This window comes from Bidens hawaiensis, unplaced genomic scaffold, assembly GCF_021521415.1.
Source record: "Bidens hawaiensis isolate Kalapana, Puna unplaced genomic scaffold, B.hawaiensis_p1.1 tig00006604_1, whole genome shotgun sequence".
Classification (NCBI taxonomy): domain Eukaryota; kingdom Viridiplantae; phylum Streptophyta; class Magnoliopsida; order Asterales; family Asteraceae; genus Bidens; species Bidens hawaiensis.
The window spans coordinates 352,084-363,516 of record NW_027491445.1 but is presented as its reverse complement, the minus strand read 5'-3'; positions in this window follow the sequence as shown (position 1 = coordinate 363,516).

Sequence of the window (11,433 nt, the reverse complement as noted above, 5' to 3'; positions counted from 1 at the left end):
CTGAAAACTATATCGAAAATGATTAATAGGTTCAGTCTTGATTCCATCTAGATCAGTATCCAATATGCCTGGTCCTACCAAAATCCTGGGCGACGTTAGTTTTGATTTTTGGACAACGTAAAGTAAATGGAAAAGTGGTTGCACGTTTGGTGTCGGACTTATTAAGAATGTTGTTTAAATGTAACGTTAGAAATAAAGGAAATCTAACGAGGCCCCTACTCCTACCAATTGATTTGTTTTCAAGGGATTTATCAAATCTTATTGGGCCCCTTACCCACACATTTTTCAAAATATTAATCACTTGTGTGTTTGGGAATACATGCTAAAAAGTAATAAAATATAAATTTAAATTATTATTTTAATTTTTTATAGTTAAAACCATCTCTCATTAACCGATAATAATTCATATCACTAATTTGATCAACGACACTCTCAACTCTCATTTTTGTTGCCAATGCAAACCTACTCGTACGAAAAAGTAACTTTGTGCGCCACTAGGGGTGTTGGTAATTTCCATCTTATTAGGCCTTAGAGGTGCATAAAAAACCCGAACCTGGAACCGGACCCGAAAAAAAACCCGGAACCGGTTTTTGTTATACCTGGATTTTTTATACCCAAACCTGTACCCGACCATATCCGTAGGGTCCGGATAGGGTATGCATTTCAATACCAAAACTCGTACCCGGAATCGAGCCCGATTTATACCCGGTAATACCCGAAAACCGGAACCGGTTACATACCCGGAACTGGGTTTTTCTAATACCCAAAATCGGGTTTTTCAAATACCCGATCTATACCCAAAGTTATCCAGCAAAAATACAATATTATTCATATAATACTATTTCTTTATATTAAAAAACAATTTCTTTTTACTCAATTTATTAGCATATATCAATACGTAAGTTTTAACAATAAATATCAAAATTGATATACCTAGAAAAATTATTGTAATAAATAATAATAATAAAAATATCATGCAAATATGTACATTAAATATAACCAATAAATTTACAACCTATTTAAAATTATATAACCCACACTTGTTTTGAGCAATAAAAAACGTACAACATACCAAAAAACATATAACTTACATATGTAATTCGACATAAACAATTATACAAACTACACAAAGATACACATATACGTGGGTATGTTATATGTTTTTCGTGTGTAGGTTATATGTTTTTTTATTCTTAGAAAAAGTATAGGTCATATGTGATGTCGATTCCATGGCTTTACTTAAATGGCTCAAGAAACTCATAGTTTATTCATAGACTTCATCTAACCGAAAGGTTAGAAACGAACCAAAAGGTTCAAGAACAAACGTTCTTTACAATATTCTCAATATTCAAAAACTAAGTAAACAAGAGACCTAGTAACCATATTTATAAATAACAATAAACAAAATATTTGGACCGTGCCAACTTAATGGGCCCCATGCTCCTGCATCATACTCCCACTCTTGAGAAAAAGACTCGACGACGAGTCTTGTACGATACCCTTTTCCCAGTTGTCTTCAGCACACGAACTCGCCAGATTTTTTAAGTCGTGCTACAATGATCAAGCATAATTTGATAATTATCCCTAGCCTATATCCATGTCATGAGTTGCAAGCCCAGGTCCAAAGCAATCAACCCAATAACATTCGAACATCTTATGTGCCACCTCTTTTTTTTTTTTTAAGGTAAATTTCTTTGCTGGTAGTAGGACTTGAACCCAAGATCTTGGTGTTAAGAGACTTTGTCTCTACCATTGGGCCACCACACCTCTTGGCTTTATTATTATTATTATTATTATTATTATTATTATTAATTATGATTTATTTATTTTTCATGAAGCCCGCCCACATATAGAATGCATGTGATTGCTTGCATTCTCCTAATTAGGCTCAATATTTCCAACCTTATTTATAGGTCCCATATTTTGGAAATAATAATTTATCTCCACAAATTTCGTTATGATTATCTTTAATTTTGGTAACCCCAACATTATCTCATTTTGAATTATGAATGTTTATTGCCAAATGATGCCGAAGTTTACGAGTCAACATGCTGGCCACCATGATTCTCGGTCAATTAATGGAACTTTCATGACCGATACATGATCTCCAGCCAACTCCTCGCCACCACCAATTGCTACCCTATCACCACCAATGGCCACCGTATCCACCATAGCAACCCCGTCGCCAGCCGCATAGTCTTGCCCGTGTCTTATCTCGATCATTCATTTTCTGATGTCGAGTTCTTCAACCAGCTAGCTAAAAACCCTACCCGAACAAACACGTATCATCTTCCTTCTTTTTTTCCCTTTGTTTTGTTTTTTTAATAATAGATAGATTTGCAATCACCGAAAGGATGCTTCTCTTCCCCACTGCCTCACGTCCCGGACATGAAACTCCTGGTTTTCAGTTTCCTTCAACGATCGCACCTCGTAAGTCGGGATGGATTCTTTTACTGTCTCTATCGGCGGATCTGCAAACACTAACCTATCTCTTCGGTGGGCTAGCGAACCATCAAAGTTTCCCTCGTTGCCTCTGCCGGCGATTCTACGAACAGAAAATCATTAATCTTCACGCAGAGCCATTTGAAAAACCAAAGCTCTGATACCAAATGATGCCGATTCCACGGCTTTACTCAAATGGCTCAAGAAACTCATAGTTTATTCATAGACTTCATCTAACCGAAAGGTTAGAAACGAACCGAAAGGTTCAAGAACAAACGTTCTTTACAATATTCAAAAACTAAGTAAACAAGAGACCTAGTAACCATATTTATAAATAACAGTAAACAAAATATTTGGACCGGGCCAATTTAATGGGCCCCATGCTCCTGCATCAATATGTTTTTGTGTATGTTGTATATTTTTTATTGACATTTAATGTAAACATGTGTAAGATAGTTTTTTGTATTATTTATCGCAATGTAACTACGTGTTGATGGATATTAATGTTAGGGCACGGATTTTCAGTATCCTCAGCAAAGATTATATTCATAACGAATCCAGGATTCGGTATCCTCCAAGGTAACAGGTATCCTAATTACGTTATACAACTAACGCAATATTTGCTACTTTCCATGTTTACCAGGTCAAAGACCGTTTCTTGATCTCCCGGAGGCTCGCGCTTTCAATTGATAGATCGTGGCAGAAAAGGAAACGTGTTGATTGAGAGATTAACGGCTAATTAGATTTAGTCCAAAAGTTTCCTAAATTATAGGCAATTGTTGTTAGACTTTGTTTATTATAAATAGAGCTCTAAACATTGATCATAACACACACTCTAGCACTCGAAAACTTACTAGTACTCGCATTCTCTGTAATCAAGATCAAGTTTGAGCTTCACACTTGTAATCACCTTTATTATTAATAAACCGGTGGTGATAGTTTTCACCACCCAGGGTTTTTTTCTTGTTATCCTAAGGATAGCAGGGTTTTTCCTCGCAACAAATCTCTGTGTTCAAACCTATTTTACAAGCACCTAGTCCCGATTTACTAAATTGGTTACAAAATCACTATTGTCAATTTTTGACCAAAACAATTTGGCACCCACCGTGGGGCTATCGGTGCTTTAATTCATCAAAACCGTTTGTTACACTCTCAGTTACTTTCATCCCTTCTTTATGGCCTCACAACCAAAAACCAGTACAATTTTTGCTCCGATGGTCACTGCTGCTTCAAATGTCAACCCAGGACCTCCACCACTGCCGAAGAAGAATGCTCAGCCCAGAGGAGAACTTCCACCATTCGCGGGATACTCTACACGGGTAGATCCGGTTATTTCTAACAATGATATTTTTGCTTTGATGAAACAGGTCAAAACACACATGGAGCAACATGAAAAGACCAACTCAAGGCTATTTAAGGAGATTGAAGGAATCAAAAAAAAAAGCCAGGGCAGGAGGCTACTCCAATCATGCCCAGGGTTCTTGATTTTGATTCTCTAGGATCAACCATCCTTTAGAATCCCGGATCCTTGGGGATACAATCAACAAGGACTCCGTCTCAGCAGCAATCAGGATACGCAGGAACTTATCTTCCGATATCCTCGAAATTACCTAGACCAACGAGGCCAGAATTCATCAACATGCAACCTCGTTCAACCATGCCAGCCGGCATATTCTCGTCAGGATCCCCCATGATGTCCTCTGAAGTGCATATTGGAGATGACATCCCAATGCAGGCGTCACCTTATCCTGAGGACACCCTCAATGAAGGAACTAGCCGTCAAGGCTCAGGATACCAGAGACCTAACCATGACCTCGGTAACAGTTTATTTAATGCTAATTTATACACTAACCGTGGACATGTGCAGGATAAGGGGATAACCCTCCGAGATAGCCAGGGAACTGCAGAAAATGAAGGATATGATTTCCAGTATCCCAGGGATTATACGTCCCATAGCTGAAGGGCCCGCAGGTAGCCATAAGTTATCTAGGTTTACCTGGCCTATATGTGACGTGGAGATCCCCGAGAAGTTCCAGACACCCAGCATGAAGCTCTACGACGGCACTATGGATCCTGAGGAACACGTAGCCATCCCCAATGACATCAAAGAAGCTTGCCTATGCAAGGGATTTGGCTCAACATTAACGGGGCCATCCCTCAAATGGTTATTGAGTATTCCTTCCAACACTTTTACATCATTTTCTCATTTAATTAATTTGTTCAATAACCAATTTTCTTGTAGTAGATCTTTTGAGACAGGTGACCTATATAGAATTGTTCAGCGTAATAATGAATCCTTAAGGGATTACATAACCAAATTTAGCAGGGAAGCTTTGGAGATCCCCAACCTTGACATGGCAGCTGCTGTCGAAGCCTTCAAGATGGGACTAAGGAAGGATTCTCCTTTCTATGATGATCTTGTCATGACTCCATGCAGGAACTTTGATGAAGTCAGAAACAGGGCATTAAGATATATTCGGCTAGAGGACGATAAGAAAGCTCATGGAAGCTCGGTTATCCCGAAGTATGAATCTACCAATAGAAAGTCAGACACTCCACAGAAGTACACTAGGCCCAAGCCTTATTCCAAGCAGGATAATCCCAGGATAAACGCTGTGGAAGAAGATGAGGGTGATGAAGAGTATCCTAAATCTCTGAATATTGTTTTAATATTGGTATTAGTGGTATGATTTGTGCAATGCAGGATCTAGGTGACAAGGCCATATTGCCTAAAATGAATGAAAAGCCCGGATCCAACAAAGACAAGTCCAAATGGTGTGCATTCTATGAAGACTTCGGCCATCGCACTGAAGATTGCATAGCACTTAGGAAAGAAATAGGATATCTTCTCAGCAAAAGATACCTAAAGGAACTTTTTAGAAAAAACAAGAACAAGAGTCAGGATCCTGTCAAGATACCTGAAAGGGCACCTTCTCCTCCACCTGGAGCTAAGGTTGTATTCTTTATCTCGGGAGGATCCGACATCTGTGGAACCTTATATTCAGCAGCTAAGAAGCGTTCAAAAGAAACAAAGATGGACAACGGAGAAAGACCTCTCCGCACTTCCACTCTAACAACTCAAAGGATCATATCCTTCAACGAGGAGGACCGATGTGATCTTGTAGACCCCAACCATGATGGTTTGGTAATTAGTTTATTCGGCAGCAGCAAATGCTAGTTCCAATATGGGTTCGAGTGAAGCCAATTTAGTTATTAGTAAAGCCGAAGTAAATAAAGGTACGATCATAAAGAGATTAAAACATCGAGCTCGCGGGCGTAGTTTTGCGATACAAAAACCGACCTGCCATGTAACTATTGTAATGAAAGATATATCCTTAGATGAATATATAGATACCGACTCTATTACATGGTCACAAAAAGCTAAATGGAAAAAAAGGATACAACTATGTCATCACTTTATGTATAGCTAACTGTTTTGTGCGCAGGATACTCGTTGATGGAGGAAGCTCTGTGAACATTATCCAAATGGATGCCTTAAAGAAGATGGATATTCTGGAAACAGAGATTATCCCAAAATCCTCAGTTCTAGTAGGATTCAGTGGCAAAACCAAGAACACTTTGGGAGAAATCAAACTTCCAATATATATTGAAGGAACTAACTTTCTACAAAAATTTTGTGTTACTGACTCATTATCTTGTTATAATGTGATATTAGGCAGGCCCTGGATCCACAACATGAAGGCAGTGCCCTCAACTTATCATCAATTTGTGAAACTACCAAGTCCTTGTGGGGTTATCAAGATTGAAAGCGACCAGCAAGATGCCAAGGAATGTTATGCTTCATCAATGAAGTGGACTACAAAGCCTACTCAAGCATATCAATTACAGAAACAACCAGGGAAGGTCCTGCAAGCAAGAGAGCAGGATGTAAAGGAAGTATCTTTGGATCCTTAGGATACTGAAATCAAGGTATTATTAGGAACAAGTATTCCTGAGGATATTGAGATGGAGTTGATATCCTTCTTAAAGAAAAGAGCTTCTACCTTCACCTAGAAACATGAAGATATGACAGGTATCTCTAAATCTATAATTACTCATAAAGTTGGTATAGATAAATCTTTCAGGCCGGTACATCAAAAGCGATGGAAGTTTGCTCCTGAGAGAAACGCTATCATACAAGAAGAGGTGCAGAAGCTGCTCAAAACCAAGATGATAAGAGAGGTCCAATATCCTAAATGGTTGGCCAATCTAGTTGTTGTCCAGAAGAAAAATGAAAAATGGAGAGTGTGTGTGGACTTCACAGACCTGATTAAGGCCTGTCCAAAAGACCCATTCCCACTCCCACACATTGACTCAATGGTGGATGCAACTGCTGGCTACGAGCTGCTAACCTTCATGGATGCATCCTCAGGATTTCAACAAATCCAAATGGAGCCTTTAGATCAGGAAGATACAGCCTTCATGACTCCCACAGGTATATACTGTTATACTGCAATGCCTTTTGGACTAAAAAATGCAGGTGCAACATACCAGAGGCTAGTTAACATGATGTTCAAAGACCAACTGGGGGACCCGATGGAAGTCTACATAGACGATATGGTGGTAAAATCAAGAAAGGCGGAGGATCATCTCAAAGACTTGGCAACAGCATTTGACATCCTGGATGAATATAACATGAAGCTGAACCCAGCCAAGTGTCATTTTGGTGTCAAAGCAGGAAAGTTTCTTGGATATATGGTTACCAAGAGAGGAATAGAAGCAAGCCCTGAGCAGATCAAAGCTATCCTGGATATCAAATCCCCAAGAAATGTCAAAGATGTCCAAATGTTAACGGGTAGAATAGCAACTCTCAACAGATTCATCTCAAGATCTTCAGAGAAGTGTAAAGACTTCTATGATATCCTGAGGAAGAATAAAAAATTTGAATGGGGAGAGAAGCAAGAAAGAGCATTGGTATCCTTGAAGGAATACTTATCCTCAGCACCGCTCCTAATGAAGCCGGTCGATGGTGAACCATGGTCCTTATACTTAGCTGTTTCTGGAAGTGCAATAAGTGCCGTCTTAGTCAAAAATCACAAAGGTCAACAGCATCCAGTATATTATGTAAGTAAAAGTCTAATAGATGCTGAATCTAGGTATTCTTATCTTGAAAAGTTTATTTTAGCACTTATAATGGCTTCTACTAAATTAAGACATTATTTTGAAACTCATTCTATTCATGTAAAAACTAACTATCCTATTAAAGCTGTTTTGAGAAAACCAGAAATGTCAGGTAGGATGGCAAAGTGGGCTGTGAAGCTTAGTGCATACGATATCTTGTATGAACCAAAGACAACCATAAAATCTCAAGCACTTGCCGACTTTGTGGCTGATTTTAGCCAGGATACACTTGAGGAAGTAGAAAAGGAAGTTCAACAACTGGAGATCAAGGAAAGTTGGACTTTGCATACCGATGGTGCCTCCAACATAAGAGGAACAGGTCTAGGTATCCTGCTAAAATCGTCACAGAGGGACATAATACCTCTATCTATATCTTGTGAATTTCAAACTACTAATAATGAGGCTGAATATGAAGCCTTAATAGCTGGTTTGCAGTTAGCTAAGGATATGAAGGTCAGGTATCTTCAAGTTTGTGTTGATTCTTTGTTATTAGCTAACCATTTTAATGACTCTTATGCAGTGAATGCAGAAAACTTAGTAAAATATTTAGAAATAGTTAAGAAATTAGCTATGTGTTTCGAAACATTTGATATAGTACAGGTACCAAGGGAAGAGAACACCGAAGCAGATGCCTTAGCAAATTTGGCATCAGCTCTCAAGATACCAGATGATGTTAAGATACCCATCGTGCATATCTTGACTCCAGCAGCGAAGGAGAACCAAGAAGTCCTGGAGACTTCGAATCCTGAAGATAATCCAATATCCTGGACCCATCCCATAATGCGGTATCTTCAGGATAACGAGATTCCAAAAGGAGAAAATCCAAGAGCTTTCCGAATGAAGGTAACCCAGTATATTATCCTAAATAATACTTTGTATAGAAAATCACTTGCAGGATTCTTGGAATATCAAGAAGCACAAGAAGTTCTCAAGGATATACATGAAGGTGATTGTGTAAACCACACTGGGGGCAGAGCCTTAGTATCCAAGATACTGAGGACAGGTTACTTCTGGCCAACAATGAAGAAGGACGCAATGAACTTCTCCAGAAAATGTGATGCTTGTCAAAGACACAGCAACATCTTGCATCAACCAGCTGAACCATTATATCCTATCATATCCCCGTGGCCATTTATGAAATGGGGAATGGATATTGTGGGAAAACTGCCCAAGGCTCCTGGTGGAAAAGTCTTTATGCTAGTCATGACTGATTACTTCTCCAAATGGATCGAAGCCGAGGCATTTGTCCAAGTTAAAGAAAAGGATGTGATCTCATTCATCAAACGCAATATCCTCACAAGATTTGGTATTCCGGCAGAGATTGTTTGCGACAATGGATCGCAGTTCATCGGTAACAGAACAACTAGCTTTTGTGAAAGTTGGGGAATCAAGATGGTGACTTCAACTCCAGTACATCCGCAAGCCAATGGTCAAGCAGAGTCAAGTAACAAGATTATCATCAAAAATTTGAAGAAGAAATTAGGATCCAAGACGGGAAAATGGGCTGAAGAGCTACCATTTGTTCTTTGGGCTGATAGAACCACTTCAAAAAATGCAACGGGACAAACACCTTTCTCTTTGGTGTTTGGGGCCGAAGTCGTTATCCCTATAGAGATGGTGATCCCCACAGCAAGAACCAGCATCCAAGATACTGAGTCCAATAACCAAAGACTTACTGAAGACCTAGATACCATTGATGAACTCAAAGATCTCGCCAAGATCAGGATAGCAACATATCAACAAAGGATAGCCAAGTCCTACAACAAGAATATTCGGATTCGAAGATTCCAAGTAGGAGATTTGGTGTTAAGAAAGGCATTTCAGAATACCACTAACCCAGTAGATGGGAAGCTAGCTCCAAAGTGGGAAGATCCCTACTTGATTGATTCAGAAGCAGGAAAAGGGGCCTACAGGTTAATCACTATGGAAGGTATTCCTACACCAAGGGCTGGGAATGCTATCCATCTTAAGGCATATTTTTGTTAGTATCCTTGACTGGTATGTTCGTATCCTCAACATTTCAGGCTAAACGTATGTTCCCTAAACCTATATTTAAATTCTTATTTATTTAAACTTTATTATCTCATTATCAAGTTTACTGACTTAAGCATCGGAGGGGTGTTAGCCAGGCCAACACCCACCCCTCATCAAGAGTTTAGTGTTTTGCAGTTATCCCAAGGATATGTTATCTTCACAACAGATAGAGGCTGATCACCTCACACACGAATTAGATATCCCTGATATCTCCTAAGGTTTAAAGGTCTTCACCTTTCTAACGAACGCCAGGAGCGCACGAATAAGATATCTTGGATATCTCTTAAGGTTTAAAGGTCTTCACCTTTCTAACGATCGCCTGGAGTGCACGATGATTCGGATATAGTTTGAGGCAGGCGGACCAGACCAGCTGATAATCCGTTTGTTGTTGGCTATATACTGAATCCGTAAGATAAGTGGCAGACGTGTCACACATACGGTTTATAACATTTTCATGTTATCTATGGTTTATAACATTTTCATGTTATCTCAAGTTTTGGCATTGACATGCCCATACGTTTGGGACTTTCCCCAGTGTTATCTCAAGCTTAGACATTTTCATGCCTCTCAAGTAAAGGCCTAGTCGCCAGTAAAAAGGCTTTATCGCCAGTAAATGGGCTTCATCGCCAGGATTATCTAACTTTGTTTTGACAGATCGAAGGTTGAACAATCACTAAATGGAGAGATATTACAAAGTTGTTTTTGACTTAGCAAAATTCCAGAAACATGATACTTCAAAAAGCTCAACAATTGGGGACATCATATGTAAGCTAACTAGATTTATAAATGATCTCCATGAAGGTACTCCTTACACTTAGTTCTTTCACTCAATTTATATCTCAAGGTATGATCTTTTGGTTTGATTGTGATAGCTCACACAAGACACAAGGATATATTATCCTTAAGATATTTTATATCAATAAGTCTTTTGATTATGTTTTCTAAAAACGTAGAAGTATTTTATGTTTAGGATATATGATCCTCAGGATATTTTTAAAGTCTTAAAAGATACTTTTTCTGAAACTATAAATATTCAAGAAACATGTTTTCAAGATACACTATTCTCGAAGTAACTTATTTCAGAAAATTAAACACATGTAATATTCCAACCAAAACTTATAAGTTACTAAACACAATGCTTAAAGCCAAAAGATTATATTATTACTAATCATAAGTGCAGAAAATTAAAAGGCAACACCCGGGTTTCGTCTTGAAAAGCCAAGATCCCTCCACCCGAATATTGTCATATGTTCAAAAGTCAAGATAACATGGGCTTCGTCTTGGAAAGTCAAGATCCCTCCACCCATGTATCCTATTATCCTAAGCTTACTTGTTCAAGACAGGAAAATAAAAATTGTTCAACAACCATTACAACCCATAACAAACCACAAACACATAAAAACTGGGCTCAAGCCTTTTCTTTACTGCCATCACTGCCCAATTGCACCTCATCACCAACCGCCTTCACCGCTCCCTTGATCGCCACATCCATTGCCTCCTTCGCAACCTTCTCCGCTCCGCTCGGACCAACCTCCTCCACCGCTTCCCTATTCAGCTCAGCCAAGACCCTTTCCCAACCAGCTACATCCCAAAAGGGATTGTCCAGACCAGCTTCCTTTGCTTCTTTAGCCATCCTGAGCCGGGATTGGAATACTGAAACAGCAACAGACTTTTTTGCCCCCTCCATAGCCTCATAAACCTTTACCAAGCATATTCAGCCTCTTGATGGACCAGTTCCTTCTTGGCCAGTGACAGCTCCAGTTTCATGTCGTCCAGCTCTTTGGTCTTCTTATCAAGAAGACTGGTCTTTGTGACCCCTATCTTCATCAGTTCAGA